Raw genomic sequence first — 17,222 nt, forward strand, 5'->3', positions numbered from 1 at the left:
TTACTGCCTGACAAGTGACGAGTAAAACAAAATGTGGCGTTTACTTTCGTATTTTTTATTTCAGCCTCAGGACCTTCCATCCAGTTCCTTTTTTCGTGGGGGATTTGGGGAGGTGGGGATCGCGGGAGCGGTGTCATGTTATCAAAATCAATTTGCTAGGTCCGAGAATAAAGTGATGGTGGGGGAAGGACTGGCTCAGTTTGTCGCCTATTTCGGTGCTCTATTTTTGAGTTTGCAACTTGCTGCTGCTGCTGCTGCTTTGCCATTTTATTGTGCAATGTTCCGGAAGGCTGCTTTGTTTCAGCAAAATGCGCTATAAACAAGAGCAGCGTATAAAAACACAACAAAAGTGTTTTCACCATTTGCCAGATACACTCGTATATCTCGACCGGCGCTCCTTCGTACATACAATGTTTGTCGGATGATTGAGTTGGCCCGGCTGCAATTTATGCTCCAGCTCTCGAGCAGATCAGTTGGCTTCTGTTCCTGCTCCCTGGACGGGTATTTATCTAAGTTGTCAAGCTTTGCTGGGCTGTAAGTGCTGGATTTGCCTGGGAGCTGCTCGGAAATGCGTTTGCTGGGGATTTCAACTGGAATATGTGGTCAAATGAGATATGCTTAGGAATTTAAATAATATTTGTTTACTGCATTTGTTTTAAAGCTACAGCACAGCACAGTACCTAATTTTAATTTGTTCTACATTTTGAAATCGTTCAACATTTCTATAAATAGTGAACATCCTCCACCACAAGGAACCACAAAATGAGAAGCTTATTAAGTAAATTCCTCATCGCATTAGCCCCCTTATCATTTCCGTTTCTTAGTTCCAATTTAGGCAAACTGTCAGGTGAAGGAGCAACTGACTTGAAGCCTTGTATTAGAGATTGTTTTTCGTAAGCTGCTTATTACAGCTCAACAAAATGTGCCGGCTTGCAATCTTAGAAAGTCGCAAAATTGTCAAAAATATATTTAGAAAAATAAGTGAATCTGATTTAGCCCAGAACCTTTGCTCGCTGCCATTGCGGCTGCGATGTCCCAGAATTCTCAATACAAATATAAGAAAATGCCAGCAACGTCCGAGGTGAGCTCGTAACATTGTTTTAAAATGGCAAACGCCTTTCGCATTTGGGTCGAAAAGCACTCAGACAGCAGGGCCCAGGAAAAGTGGAGTGCCTCCGAGAGGGTGCCCTCTTCAAAGGGAAGGAATTCCACACGTCCACAGTGGCTCGCAAGAGTGCTGGTGGTGTGGGTGCGATTGTGTCTGTGTTAGCCAGGTGACAGAGTAAGCGCCTTAAGCCGCCTCAGAGAGCACACACACACACCTGCGGGAAGGAGCACAGTTGCTGCATGGAAGGGAAAAAGAAACCTACAAAAGCACAAGTTACATAGAAACGGATATTTAGTATGTAAGTGCAGGAATGCACTCAGAAAAATTAAACAAGCTGAACTTTTTAATATAGTGGATAAAATACTATAATACTAAAGTATATATAATACTATGTGTCCTTAGCTTAAAATAATATTTATTATATTTTATTTTATTTCCTATTCAATTGCCATCTTCCAATTTATCAATTAGCTTCAGCAATCCGTGCTTGAAATTTGAAATTGCACAATTGCTTGTCAAGGACTCCAATTTTGCCGCAGTGTTACTACCTTTCGCTATATATAATATGTACTTTATTTTACGTCGTATCTGTGACCATCTTCTGAACTCTTGACATCCTTGGCTGAGCAACCTAAATTTAAAAGTTTTTCCTATATACTTGTACGTATGAGTGCAAACTTTCCACTAAATTGAATTGTCTGTGGGCTGAAGTGAACGAGGGAAATCGGATGGGTCTGTGGGTGCTGCCGGTTTCCCAGCATCTGTACTTAATTTTCACTTCCGTAGCAGATTGTCTAGCAAATTGAGTAATTTAAATAAAGCGCAGCACAAATGCGCCTGACAGCCCTTCGCCATGCAACCCAGATCCTTGCCTCCTTGGGATTCCCCACAAATGCTTGCCATGTAAAAGAGAAGTCATTACACCAACACTGTCCCACACACACACAAAAAGAGACATTCTGGTGCAAGCAAAAGCCGATACAGCATCGGATACAAAGATACATTCCACAGTGTGCAGTTGTGCAGTTGTGCTGACGTTTGGCCATTTGATACAATTTGCCATCCCGGACGTTGCTCAATTTTCGGGGCAGTCAACTGCACAAGGAGTCGTTGCCAGAAAGAGAGACAGGACGAAAAGGACATGGCGAGCTGGTAACAATACCATAGCTGCATATCTGCAACTATGCCGCCACATCTATGCAACCAGAAACACAATTTGCATATTTCTGTCCCACGATTCCGCTGGCAACGCTCTGGACATGAACACTAAATGAAATGCTGTGCACTTGCAGCAGCCTTACCGCCTAATTGGAGCAAACAAATTGTTTTGAATGGGAAAACAACTAAATAATACAGAAACAGTGGGCGAGGGACAAGTACATTTTTTGAACGGCCGCCTCTCCTTGCGAACTCATCAAAATTTCATGCGTTGAAGAAATTGCTTCCTCACTCCCCAGCAAAATTCAGCACTTTACATTTTCATTTTTGTTTATTGCCTCGCCGTGTCCGTTTATGCGCATAATTTATGCATAAATTTCAATTACCTAGCCCTCGAAAGTATGCCACGAAAATGTGCGCCCCTGTGACTCGCTTTAATTCACTTACAGTCGAGTGTGTCGAGACCCAAAATCGCAAAGAACATTGTCATAGTCACACCCAAAAGCGTTGTGGTGGAAGGTCCTTTGCCAATACTTTGATTTGATTTATAATCTGCGATGTGCTGAGGGGAAGAAAATGTAAAACAGTATTCTATCGGGAAAAATTTAGGTAGGGTAATAAATTCAGCCATGTGATCATAACACTTCATCTGGCAAATATTGTTCTACAACAACGCCCTACAGACTTATTTAACTGATGTAAAAATAATTGGTTTATTGAATATTTTTTGTACAGAAATATATTTGATGCGTCGCTTTTTAAAAGTGACCCACAAGAGATATTTCCTATTTTCATCCATTCTTCACATCCAAGTCCAATTTATTTCCATTTTACTTGAATTACCCAAAACGCTTCTCGAATTCCATTACCAGATATAAATACTGCTGAGCCATTTAATTTCAATTATTTCTGCTTTAAAAACAATAACCGTATCCGTTATCATGCGATCCATTAATTTTATGCCCCAACATTACGTTCTCGAAATTCATATGGCTGGATAGCCCCCAGTAAAATGTAGATCTCGTTGGAACTTCGCATATTGGCACCCCACCTCCGGTGTCCTGGCAGTCATGTCCATATTTTCGGGTGAGAAAAGCAAAATGATGGAAAAAAGTGAGTGTAATTTGAAATTCAAAGCACGTAAAACGTGCCACGCGTTGTCGCTGCCACGCAGATACGAGTATGTCTGTAATTTATATCTGCAAATATTTGCGTGCCCCAATATCAGGATGAGGCCAGGATGAGGGGCAGTCACATGGCTGCAGTTTGCCAGGACCTGCGAGTACCCCTCGACTCATTACAACTTCATTAAAATGTCGGGTCCTGCCCTCTTGCAAAATGTTGCACACTCGGCAGAATTTTCGCCCTCAGGGGAAAGGATTCTCTCGCATGTACATGTACATGTGCATGTGAGACCTTAATCGAATAGTAGGACCGCTGTGTGTGTGTGAGTAGGCGGCAGCTGCAGCTTAACGCAATCATTAAATTTTTATTGATGACCAGGGCTTTTGGGTGTGACAAAGTTAATGGAAATCCAGCCGAACGGCCAACTGGCCAACTGGCGTGCAAAATGCAAAGTGACAAAGCGAACGCAAAATCCGCCGCTAATTCTGACGGATAATTAATTTTGTATGACAATGCACTTGGAAAAATAACGTCCATTCCAAAAGTATTCCATACTAAGAATATTCGAAATATAACTTTAATTGTAAAGAAATCTATATGTACAGCAATGCTTTTCATTGTATATTAGCATAAATAATAGATAGACCACACAATTGCTTTCAGTGCACTGCTTTTTCGATTCCCTCCTATAGCGGCATTAATGAATTTTCACAGCCCCATAATTAGATTGCGCTAAGGGGAAAATGGCCCAGAAACGGAGCTGGAAAAAGTTGTTCTAAAAATAAAAATTTGCACACAAAAAGATCCAAAGAACGCTGTCTGGTCGCTGGCATTATGCAAACGCTGCAAAAGCCAAGACGATTAGCAAGGACTCCTTGGCCCAAAGGACTCCCCATCGTTGTCCCTTGGGCTGCCTTAATGAGTGTCATTACCACGCCGTCCGGCCAACAACTTTCGTTCTGACCTCAGCAGGACTCCTGGCCGCCTGACCGCCTGACCGCCCAGCCACACCCAATCCTCATTAGCCAACTCAGCTTGTTTGGGCCAAGTTTTCGGGAATATCTTTGTCCGAGTTAGCAGAGCGCCATTAAGAACACGACCTGGCGGACAGATTGAAATGCCACATATGTTTGGTTGTCATAAATCCGAGATGCCCAGCATCAATCCACTCGAGTCTCACTTCATCTGCGAAATTTGTGGGCAAGGATGCTAATGACTAATGGGTGACAATCAGCGCAAAGTTAGGGGATCATTCGGCCCATAAGCTTATTGAGCCGTAACATAATATTTATAAGCTGCAAAAATATGCAAGTCAAGTGTGTGAGAGTCCCAGCTCGGGCACTTCAAGTCGAGATGTCCAGTCAATCGGCTTGGATAGCCAACTTTTTGGGGAGGCAGCTCATCCCTTGAGCAGTTATCCATCCGTCGGACAGTCAATCTCAATCTCAATCTCAATCTCAGTTTCTGTTTGTGCTTCTGCTGAGCTTTTAGTTCTCCATAATTTGATATTCATGCATGTATGTGAATCCTGTTTATGCCCTCCTAATCGACTCCTTTACCATTCTCTTTGCTTGCAGGCGACGGAAAAAGGCGAAAAAAGGTAAGTCCTGGCCCTTAGGATGTCTATTGTGATCGAGTGAACCTCCCTTTCGAGGGGTCAAAAGGACAGACAAACAATTTGCATACTTTTCACGCCTGACGAATGTTTCACTTTCTGCGGCCGACATGGGTATACATAATTTGCCAGTATAACATCATTTTTCAACGTCCATCTGCATTTGGCATATGACAGTGAGATTGGCGAGTCCATAAGTTATGAAGCAGCGAGCTTCAATTTCTTTAAGTGACTTCAATGGCTGAGGAGTCAATTACATCGATTAATACATTTCAAGGGTTTTGCTTACTTTAAAGTAAATTTTCTAGTGGCTTGAAATACACATAAGCTGCTTAATTAGCACTCTTTGCCTATTTCGTTGCTTTAATATATTATGTATATTGGTAAGCCTCGAAAGCCATCGACTCAAGTATGTGTTTTAAATCTCTAGATTAAATATGAATCCCCTAAGTTCGTACGGAATATTCTATGTGCGCACTGGTGCGTATTTGTCTTTCATAATTAAAAATCTACACATTAACATTGTGCCGCACGTGATTAATTGTTCCCGCTGTGTCAATATTTATTAAGACCCCACTGCAAGCAGCCAGTTGTGATTTATGAGCATTTTGGCCAGGTGATGAGCTTTAGGCCCCCACAAAATACATTTCCGTTGCGGCAAACAGACATTGCAAACATTGGCAAATTGACTACGAACTCGTAATTAATAAAGATTTTGCGCCTGGTCAAACAAAAGTGCAACAATGGCTGCCAATCTATAATGTGCATAATCATTCGCATTTAAGCCTGCCAGATGGTTTTCAAAGGCTTATAGTATGGGCCCGCATTCTTTTCTCTTTATTATTGGCTGTCACTACTGACAGCTTTATCGGCGCGATTGTGTGGTGCGAAAATTTCCTGTCCAATTAAGGGCAGCCATTGCCATTGCAAAGGAAATAGTTAAAGTATCAGTGCACTATTGTTTGTTTTCAATTTATTTTATTAAGGAACAGCACATATTTACTCATTATACGCAGTTAATTGATCGCTATTTGCTTTTATAATTACGTTAACATTATTTTGCCTGCTAATGTGCGAAAATAAATAATTTATTAAAACTTAATAGTACAAACGTGCAGACGATTAAACATGGTTTTCGGCATTATTAAACTTAATTAAAAATACACATATTTGAACTATCATAAAATGAAAGACATCAACTAGATATTGTCGCATCAGCTGGCATTTTTCCAGCATTAAATAAAATAATTATTTAAGCATTAAACTTCAGTGCCTCTCGCTTTAACGACACAATTCTGATTTTAAAGCTGGCATAAAAAAGACGAGCAGGATAGAAGGCGAAAGCCACTTTACTGGGCGTTTCCATAAAATGAAGCCAGCAGTTGGCGAAAAGTCGGAAAAAGGGGGGCGTTGTGTGTCGACTTCTGGTTTTCCGGGAGTATCCCGAAAATACCCCGCCCCATTCGGTCGACGGCGTTAATTTTGAGCGGCGGCACCAGGCGAAAGCTAAATAAGTTATGTCATTTTGGGGCGCATTTCATTTCAGTCGGTTGCCATAGAAATTTAATAAAGCAGCGTCGAAAATTATTAGCATATTTAAAGGGCCAAGAGCTCGGCATGAACAGGGATCAGGATCTGGATTCCAGCTCAAGTTCACATGGGGTGGCTAACCGAAGGAGCGCCCAATAAAACGAGGTCCTAAGTTATGCACAGCTCATCTCAGCCAGGAATGACAAGTGGTAGTGGCAAGAGGTTTTCCTCCTCACCTGGCCATCTATATGCAAGCAGCTGCATTTTGCCCACCGGAATTGTGGAGCGGATTAGCAATGGAAATGCGAACAAATTGAATTGATGAATGGCACGTATCGTCACTCACCCAGCAGGCAGCCAACTTAATTTAAGAACAGCACTTTATACTTCTCCAGCTGTGAGCGGTTGTTTATAAGATTGCTTTTTTAATGAGCCGCATTTCTCCTGCCCTTCAAGCTCTTTTTAAATTCAGTTTGTTTCTATTGCAGTTACATGATAAACTTATTTCGCTTGTTACGTGAGAAAGTACTTCCTATATTTTAATTCTACCACAATCATAATGGCCTCCATTGGGGAGCATTCGAATGTACTGAAATGGCTCCAATTGTCAATTGATTTGCCGCTTAGCCCTCTGCAAACAGCCCTTTTTGTGCCGAAGTGGTCAAGAAAGTTGCTGAGTTGCCCAATCTTTGGCTGCCTTGGCATATTTGCCAAATCCGAAATCCATTAGCCATGCCGATTACTTATGGAGGCCTTTCGGGGTACTCTATAAATAGAAACTATGCCCGTGTGTGGGGTCAACTAGCAGGACCTGGCAGTTCGACCCTAGATAGCTGACAACAGATGTTAATGCCTCGGTAGGCAAAGTGCGTTTTGCTGTTGGCCTTTTGTGTGCTATCTGGCCCGCTTTCCAACGACCAACTTGGCCGTTTTCTTCTGGCCAGGATACAGCCGTTGGATGTTTGTGGTCAGCCGGGGCATTTGTTGTTGGCATACGCAATGTGGCCGCAAAATTGTTTGGTCCTATGGCTGGCCCGGTTTTTATGACGAGGCATGGAGGTGGTTGGCGTGGTTGGTTGGCTTGGCGTACCGCTAAGGGCATTATATCGAATTATGTTATAAATATGAAATATATTTGGGCATTCCAGGGCAATACGTGTGAGCATGTTCACGCTCTGGTCCTCCGTTCTTCTCTGGTCCTGGCCCATGAAAAGTGCTGTCAATGGCACTTGGCAGGGCTTTTATGGTATTTTATGTGATGTTCGTGGCACGAAAAAGGGAATCCTTGTTGCATAATTAAGGCATTATCATTGCGCCCCTTGTCGCATTTTGGCCGCCTGATGGTTGTGGACGGCACTCATTTAAGCGACGCAGACAGCCATGAATATTGAAAGTGGACAGAGGCAAATGTGAATGACATTGAATAGCACAGATTTTAACATTATTCACTTTTGAAATTGCAAATCGTTTCCCAACAAATAGTTATATAAAGATTGTGATAATAATAATACCCTGTTATGGTTTCCGGAAATTATTTAGCTTTTTATAGCTTTAAATTCATTCATTTTGCTAACGAACAAAAAGGATGCAAAGATATTGTCCATGAATTCATTACACAGCATTTTTCAGAGCACAACGATTTTAAATAATAATGAATACGTTTGTACTTAATAATTGCAAAGGCTTTCGTTCGAAAAGCCAATAATTGTATTGTTCAGCGGCAGAAACAATTTTTGTTTAAATCGGAAAGTCCCATTAACTATTTGGTAATTAAAACATTTATCCCCACCATTGCGCGTATTGCATAACTCCAATTGTATTACAACATTTGCGCAGTTAACCCTTTGCAGCATATGTATGTGTGTGTGAGCCTTGTTATCCTCTTACGGCTGATAAATCCTCTTACGATGCCAAATTAGTTATCACGGACATTTTGCAATAAAAGTTATCGTCCAGTGGTTTCTGCTACCGGGAAATGTTGACCAATTTGCGGTTTCGCTGGAAATGGCAACAATAGTAAAAGCGCCAGGAATCTGCAGTCCGAATCGACTTTCAATGGGCAGTCGGACATATTATAGTTGCATAATATCCGCTAATTTGTGCGTTCAGCAACACAAAAGGGCGGCAAATGAGGTCCAAAAATGGGTGGTCTGGTCAATGCCACCAGCTGTGTGTGCCATTTGTTGGTCAATGCTGACCCCTGACTCCTTGGAGCGGTCGTTTACATAATGAGCGCACAATACACAATAAGTGACTCATAAATGTTATATTAATATTGTGGCACAATGACTTGCATTTCAGTGGCGAGCTGAGGAAGAAATACTGCACAACCGAGCGGGTGTGCTTGTAATTTGTCGCATTAATCAGCTCGCATAACAATAATACCAAACAATTACTGCAAATCAATATTTGGATTGCATTGTATTACATTGAAATCCCAGAATGTAATTTTCAGCAGGCGTCTTTTGTGGGCCGCCCACTCGAGCGAGCCCCGAGGTTGATCCAAGTGGGCACTCGAGAATCGAGACCGAGACCGAGAAATCGTCTCCAACCGAAACCAAACACCGAAACCCAACCAAAACCCAAACCAAGACCCCAAGTCCATGTCTCAGGCCAAGAGTTTTCCATGGCTGCCTCGAGAACATTTTATGCCTGGCCATGCTTTAGTTTTATTGATTTATACGCTTTGCCTTGGTGCAAAAGCAAATTACAAGTGCCTGTTGCAGTCCACATTTTTCCGCACTTGTATTTTGGGGAAAACTATTTCGATGTACTTGACGGAAGCATGAAACGTAGGAAAAAAAATAATCTGGGCTTTTCCGCAACTCTGCGTTGAGTGCAGAAGCTGCAATGTTTCCGCAAAAATTTGTTGGAAGCCAAACCCATAATTTAATGGAGTCGTTATGGTTAATTTTGTCAGATAACCCTAATAGTTACATGAAAAAGGACATTTTGATGGAATGTTTTGATGGAATAGCAACAGATTTAGTTGCCTTGTATGAAAATAAAAACCTTAAGTATGAAAGCATTCGTTGTACAATGTTAAACTATTTAACTAAACCCTTTATTTAGAAATGGTCGTAATACTCTTTAATATTTTTCATTTTTCTTCGTGCACTTTAAATAAATGGTGTATAAATATTGTACGTGAAAAATTAATTTGGAGGTAATCATAAATTAACTTGAATAGCGATATGTTATGAAAGTTGAATTTCAAAATGATAAAATTCCTTTAATAAATATATAAAAATTTGTTCCTTGTTTTTTTGACAATTTTTGGGATTTTTTAAAAGTGTCTTGACATTTGTGCAACATTTTGACCACTTGTTATTTTATGTGTGTTGTCTTTTCGCATTGTTTTTGTGGGCCAAGCTGGCATGGCAATTTGTCTTGCACATTTTTCGGTGTTTCAGTTTTGTTTTCCGGCTTTTTCCTCCTTCGAATTGTTTTGTTTTCGCTTTTCCGAGCTCTAATTGCTGCGGCTGTCGCCGCTGGGTGCGCAGCTCTCGTTGCCCCATTGTGGCAAATTATAAAAACACGAGCAGCGGCGGCAACTGAGGGCGGCAGCAACAACAACACCTGGAGCACCGGGGAGCAGCAACAATTGTGATGTCGTCCTTGGCTGACCTTGTGCTATGCGGGACCTGCATGAAATGCTCATTATGCGCTGCCATGTGGGTGGCGATGGGTGGCGGTGGGCGGGGAAATGCGTCGAGTTGCGCTTGCATTTTAATGGTAGCAATCAAAATTTCAATGCATTGTTATGAAGAGCTGGCAAAAGCGAAAAACCGACCAAGGCAAAGAGGCGGTAATAATAAGGAGCTGCGGAAAAACGTTGTGTTAAGCCGGAGGAAAATTGTGTCTGGCCTACGCTGCGTATACTTAACCTTCTAATTGGAAAGTTTACCGAAAATTATGGCCCTCTAAAAAGAATTGTTGCAAGCTTCACTTTTACGGCAGCAACAATGAAAAAGTTCTCCAAGCTGTAATTAGACCACGCCCCAAATGGTATGGCAGAAGCAAAAAAAAAAGAAGAAAGAAGATGGCCAGCCCATTCCACATCCGCCCTGTGGGCGTGAGCGCAATGATGAGACAAATGAATGAGAATTTAATAGTAAAGGCAAATAAAAGCTGAGCAACTCAAGTCGAGGACCAAGGACAAAACGGGAGCAGTTTAATTTCATCAGAAGATGATGCTTCCTTTTGTTGCAAGGAGCGCGGGGCAGAAGTGTAAGCACATCAGCAAATGCCTGATGATAAAATAAAATGCCAAATGTGCTCACATTATTCAAATGTCATGATAGGATAGTCTAGTGGAATACACAAGCAGCGGAGGCAGTGGGGCATATAGCACAGCTTGAGACCGAGGAGACTCCATCCATTCCACTCTACTCAGTTCCACTCAACTCGACTTGACTTGTGGCCAACATGCGAGACTTGATATCCAGCTAGATATATGGCCAGGGACAACAACAATGTTTAGGACCATTGGGGAGGTAGTTCACCATTGCAGAAATTTGAACTATTGTTTAATTTGCCGTGAAATTTGCAATTTAAAAGACTTGAAAGAGGGGCAAGTGGCTCACAGAGCAGCACAGAAGGCTATTTAATGGTAGATAAAATTTTAATATATAAAACTTTTTCTTGAGAATGCTCTTTTCTTGAGGAATATTTTAGGTTCAGAACAATTTAATATAATCTAAAGCATGTCACGGTTAGTTTTTCTGTTAGATTTTCGAAATTCGGGGAAGAAAGTTAGGGAAAAATTCATGCTTTTGTAACATGCAGAGTATATCCTTTTTCATCCACTTGACTAAAATAATTCCCAACTCAACGTCAGCTTTAATAAAACCTAAATCCTAAGAAAAATATAACATTTTCTCTGCAAAAGCAAGCCAAATCGTTCTAAAGATATATGTGTTGAAAGCATGCCAGAAAACATCCACGTTTTTAATTAACAAATTTTCATATTCATTTGATAGTAATTTCAGTGCGATGCAATCTACCCAAACGTTGAAAGGCATTCCCTTAATTATGGATCACAAAACACTTGTCCCCCCTGACAACTTTTTCAATTAGGGCTGCGCATATCTTAGCAGGCACATTATTTTCCGAAAAGCAAACCATCAACATGTAAATGTACATACTTTAACTTAGCTGGGGCAGCTGCTCAAATCTCGTTTATACGACCGCCCAATAAATGTTTTTATTGGAGTATTTTCGGCATTTGCAGAGCGGTTTGACTGTGAGAAATGGGACACAGTGTGTGAGTAGAGGATTGGGTCAAATCCTTTATGGCTGAAGCGGGGAAAAACCCATGCCGATGATGTCTGCTCGCACTCAGCAAGGAGCCTTTGTTTTGTTTCTTTATTTAGCATGCGGAATGCAGACATCGGATGACAAGGCATAAATAACTAAACACCTGCAGAGTATTGGGAGACAAGCACTCCTTAACTTTTCCTAATCTTTTTTTTTGTGTATCTTCTTTTTTTTTGTCTTAGCTGTCCTCTGCCCTTTGTCATGTCTGCAGCGGCATTATAAATTACACACGACTCGTCTGGTTTACGCCAAACATTTGTCAAGATATCCTTGGTGCCGGGACTAACCAAAAGAATGCCTTCAGATTTGCTTGCAAATGGAACTTGGAATTTGTAGAGGCGCCATCCTGCGGACAGTAGTGGAAACTGAACTAAAGAGTTCCCAAGCTTTGAGTGGTGAAAAGCTTTGGCAGCTAAGAGCGAAGAAAAGGTCCTTTTTAAGGACCTTAATCAGCTGTTGCAGCAGATAAGCAAAACATATGCACGTAGCTAATCAATAGACAACTCAAGGCTATTTTGGTTGATAAGATGTGTGGGGTATGAGAGTGCTTAAAACAATTTTTATATGCTAGGTCTATTTTAAAAAACTACATATTGAAAAATATGGTATGTACAAAATGTACCCCTTTTAGCTTAGCTTATATATGTTTACAATATCCAACTAAATAAAAGAGCTAGCGATAATAATTTTGCTAAATATTTAATAAAAAGATTAAAAATTATTTATAAACTCTTACAAAAGCGCGCTTGAGTATACATGATATATTAATGATATTTAGATAAACATATGTGTATGAATTAAGAGAAACATTTATTACTATATTTGAACTGCCTTAATGCACCTAAAGCGCATTAACTGAAATGTAATCGGCGCTCGGAAACTATTTCTTGGATAAATATACTTTCTATAATTAGCCAATTGTGTGTTTTCGTTCTGGCAGATAAACAATTGGAGCATTTTTTGAGAATTCTTGCTCTTTGGCTGTGCCAAAGCTTTTATCATTGAGCTTCCGCTCTTGAAATGCCCGCTCTTCCTCTGCGGAGGACCCACAACCAGCCAGCTGAGGCAAGGACATGATTTGCAGCCAGTCAGTTGATTGGCAACACGTTTGCCGGAAGGTAATACGCCCAGCCGAGAGCAACAGGAAGTGCCTCCAATCGCGACTTTGCCACTTCCGCCGAATCGGGCTCGTAGTTATCGTCCTTACGGCTTCGTTTTGGCCCAGTGTGTATGCATAGTTCGCGTGGCCCGTCCAAGTGAAGTGCTGGCTGAAATGAAAGAAAGAAAAAGTGATTCGAGTGGCAATTTTAATTACTCAGGAAATTACTAAAAAAATATATATAGCGAGGCGAAAGGAGGAAAATTGCGCTGGAAGTGGATTGGTTGGCCAAGTCAACTTGTTGCTTTGAGTCTGTTTTCAGAACCTGTTGCCCTTCTGGCTGATGGCCGTTCCCAATAGGAACCACAACAAATCGCTGGCTAACAGCAAATATTTGCACAGCAATTTGTTGGCTTTGTCCTGGTTATGCCTCTCGATAAATTAACAGCTTAATGCTCGGTTTGGTTGTCAGCAATTAGGGCATAAATACAACTGAACTTCACATTAAACACGTTTTAAATTAACAATTATGTAACCCGAAAGAGGGAAAACCTCCCGGCAAAGGACACCTGATCCTGCTGTGTGCGAAACAATAACAAAAGCGGATTAACACTTAACTCGACGGCAATGATATGACCCACCGACCTGAAACAAAACCCTTCTTACCTTCAAAACAAAAAAGTACCCGCTGGCCGTTTGAGCCGAGAACCTTTTGCTCAGTCAATCTAACTGGGGCCAGGAACCCTTTTCAGGTGTTGGTCGAACTTTTGCGGGGGGGTTGGGTGAGAATAAAAACTCGAAAATTACACTATGCAACAGGAAACGAGCTACAAAAGCACAAACACGAAGAACGTGTAGCAAAGCCAATTTGCATAGGCCTTTGATCGCATTTAGGAAAACAAGCCGCACAACATTTCTGATTAATTTTCATTAGAAGTTCAAAAGTTACTGCCGTCTGGCTCTTGTTGCCCAGTGCACTGTGAAGAGAGCAACCAATTGTTGTCCTTAAGCCGCAAAATGTACCCAAAGTTTATATTTGCTGGCCCTTTATTTTTATTTATGTCCGCACATACTCGTACATATATACAAAAATATATTTCTGGACCCGGCCTCAACAATTTGCCTTTGTCCATTGCGGGTTATTCTTCGTTTTCTTTTTATTATTGGTTTATAGCTTGGTAGCTTGGTATATCTGCTTTTCCGGCAGTTTCCCCTTCACTTTCAACGCGAAAATGTTTCCAACTGAGTTGATTATATTGGGCGCAAATCAAAGGCTGCCCACGGCCGCCCCTTTGTATCCTTATATCCCTATATCCTGGAATCCTTAAATTTTCAACATTCTCTTTACTTTTCCACTCTTTGTCCGATACATATACATAGCACAGTCTTTTATCTGCGTCGAGCTTCCTCATGACGTGACCTTGCGAGTGGGGTTGGATTTTCGTGGGGGTCGTGTGTCCATGTCCACGGGGGGTGGGTTGGATATTTGCGACCTAAATATTTCAGAATTAATTTACCAAATTAAAGCCCGTCTGCTTATCCGAGCCACTGAGCATCGCAATTTATCTGCGAACATGGACGCACACACCCACACACACTCATACACCCACTAACACCTATGCATGTGGAACGCCCAAAGGTATTAATTATAATGGCCCAGCGAACAAAAAATCAAGTGAAAGCGCTGGAAATCGCACAACTATAACTTGTTATGCATAGAGAATTTTTTATCTGCAGGCTAGATTTAAAAAAACGCAATATTATCAATTTAAACTGGGTTGTAATACGTACGTGGATTTCTTATGCACTTTTTTTAGGTGTGCAAATGAAATTAGATTGATTATTTCCGTTCCTTGAAGTGTATGTCATTTTTTTTTGCTGTATGCACATAAAACTCGGGGATATAAAAATCCATAATCCCCGCCTGCTAGTTCCTCCTCCTTCAGTCGACACATTGAGACCATCTTTCAGGGTATTGACACGACGTAAACGAAGACAGTCTCTTGATAATAAAACTTGATCGTCCACATAGCACAGTAATACCAGCTTTTTTAACATTTCGACAGGTAGATAAATGAGCAACAAAAATGTTATGTGAGTCGGAGTCATAAAAGCAAGATAGAAAGTTCAGTGGCTTTTTATGCGGCTTGTGATTTGTGGGCTGGGGTAAGCAGAACCACCAGTTGCGGCTTAAAATCCCTTTGAAATCAGCTTAAGTGTAGAGAATTATATCAGCCCTTCGCTATTAATAACGCACAATTCAGGAATAGTGACCCAACTGCGTTTGAATTTATTTTTATGGCCATTGTTTGTCGCTGCTGTTTGCTTCCTTTTTCCCATGGCATTTGATGTGGCAATTCCCGGCGCCTTTTCCGCAGTGCGATAAGCGGGAAAACAGCGTAAACCCCATACCACTAATGTATACATTTGAATGCCATTATCACAAAAAGCTGGCTGATAGGCGGCGGGCAGGAACCGGTGGCAATTTAGCCGCAGAAAGCCAGCCACTCATTGTCTGGTGGTTTTGCCTGTTTGTGTGGGTGAATGTTGTTTGTGGTTGTGTAAACGTGTAAACGTGTATCTGTGTATCTCTGTATCTGTGTATCTGTGTGCTTCTAGGCCTGTATGTGCCACTGGATGTGATTATTTCCAAGCAATTTACTTTAATTCGTCGCATTTTAGAGGGCCCGGCCAGAGAAATATGCCAGAGACAGCGGCAAAGTCATCAACTCAATGCCAAAGTACCGCCACTTCCCCATTTCCACTTAACCCCACTCTGCATCCGCTTAACCTGTGCGGCCCCAAAACTCCACCCACCGAAAACGTTGGTTCAGCCAGGGTAATTCAGTTTTTATTGACTGCAATCATCATCATTATCAACATCATCGTCATCGTCATCATGATCACCACCACCAATGCCTTTCTTGCCTCGCTCCGGGGCATTCGACATGTGTTTGTATGCGGACAGTAATTTTCCAGGATTTTGCTGTTCACACACTCACACAGCTGTAATTGCAATTTTGCTTAAAATTTTCGATGAAAGCAAATTGAAACTGCAAATGGCAAAACTGTCGGGAGATTGGGAGATAAAGTGAAACATATCTATTGTGGAGCCATATAACCCCGCACAGAAATACAATTTGCTGAATTGCGGTTAGGCAAAATATTTTCACAATTTAAATTAACTTCGGTAATGAGACATTCGGACGTTTTTTATTGCTCAATTAAATGTTTCGAATTGAAATTGGTGCTTGCGGCCACTTTTCTGCTGTGAAAATGGAAATGTTCGAAGTTCGCACTTAAACTGCCCAAACAAAAGTAGTAATTTAAGAAATACATTACTTTGAATGGCCAAAGAACACCGATTTTATCGAGATTAAACCTTAAAGCTTACTTCGGCTTTAGGAGTGAAATAAAAAACAGGAGAAATAAAAATGTTCAGGGACAGGGATAATCGGATTTCCAAACTAAAACTATCATGTTTTACGTTTTGAAACAGCCAATTGAAAAGCCAATTGATTTCTGTGGAGCCCATTTTCAATTTACAAACGAACCAGATATTGCCATTTAATCCGTGCCACAAGCGAACTAATTTCTGTTTGCTTTCCAATTTCCAAACGTTAATTGCAACAAATTGGCTTGGCCAGTACCAGGTCTGTCCTATAACTATTTTTTCGGATGAGCAGGTGCCTAATTGAAGCGCTGACCTTTGTTCAGTGCCAAACAAAATGAGTGTTATCAAGTGACCTGCGACAGAAATAAAGTCCACATAGCGAAAGGCAGCGAGGGACGGCCGATTGCGCGAAATGTCCAATTTGAATCTATCGAATGCCCCACGTCGTTTGGCCCCCGGGACGGCCACACCTGTGATGAGCAGAGCTCCTGTTCCCGGTTCCACTCCGGCTGTTCCGGCTGCTCCGGCTGCTCCGGCTGCAGTGCCCGCGGTGCTCACGGCACGACTGACCTCGGACAACACCGTGGCCAGCGGAGTGGCAAGCCAGCAGGTGTTGCACCACCAGGTGTCCTCCGAGCGGCATGCACCCAGTTCCTGTCCGGACTCACCCATCCGCCGGGTCTCGTCGAGCTTGAAAAACTCAGCCCTGGACTTCGCATCGCGGTTCTTCAACAAATGCAAGGCGGCCACGTTTACGGTGGATGGTGCCACCTACACAATCGGTAAGTTCCCTACTCAGTAGACTGAAGAAATTATACACGTACGATTAAAAATTCGTCAAAAACAGTAGAAGCAAGGAGCGGAAACCGTAGAT

General features: G+C 41.7%; 1 protein-coding gene across 1 annotated transcript in view; it reads left to right on the forward strand.

The window, feature by feature from the left end:
- LOC6542743 (calcium/calmodulin-dependent 3',5'-cyclic nucleotide phosphodiesterase 1) overlaps positions 1-17,222 on the forward strand; it is a 116,451-nt gene that overhangs the window by 12,210 nt on the left and 87,019 nt on the right. The window contains exon 3 of the mRNA XM_015158961.2: positions 4,969-4,991. The gene's annotated coding sequence lies outside the window, so the exon portion shown is untranslated. The remainder of the gene's footprint in view (positions 1-4,968; positions 4,992-17,222) is intronic.

Source organism: Drosophila erecta, unplaced genomic scaffold (genome assembly GCF_003286155.1).
Source record: "Drosophila erecta strain 14021-0224.00,06,07 unplaced genomic scaffold, DereRS2 tig00000055-arrow-pilon, whole genome shotgun sequence".
Taxonomy (NCBI): domain Eukaryota; kingdom Metazoa; phylum Arthropoda; class Insecta; order Diptera; family Drosophilidae; genus Drosophila; species Drosophila erecta.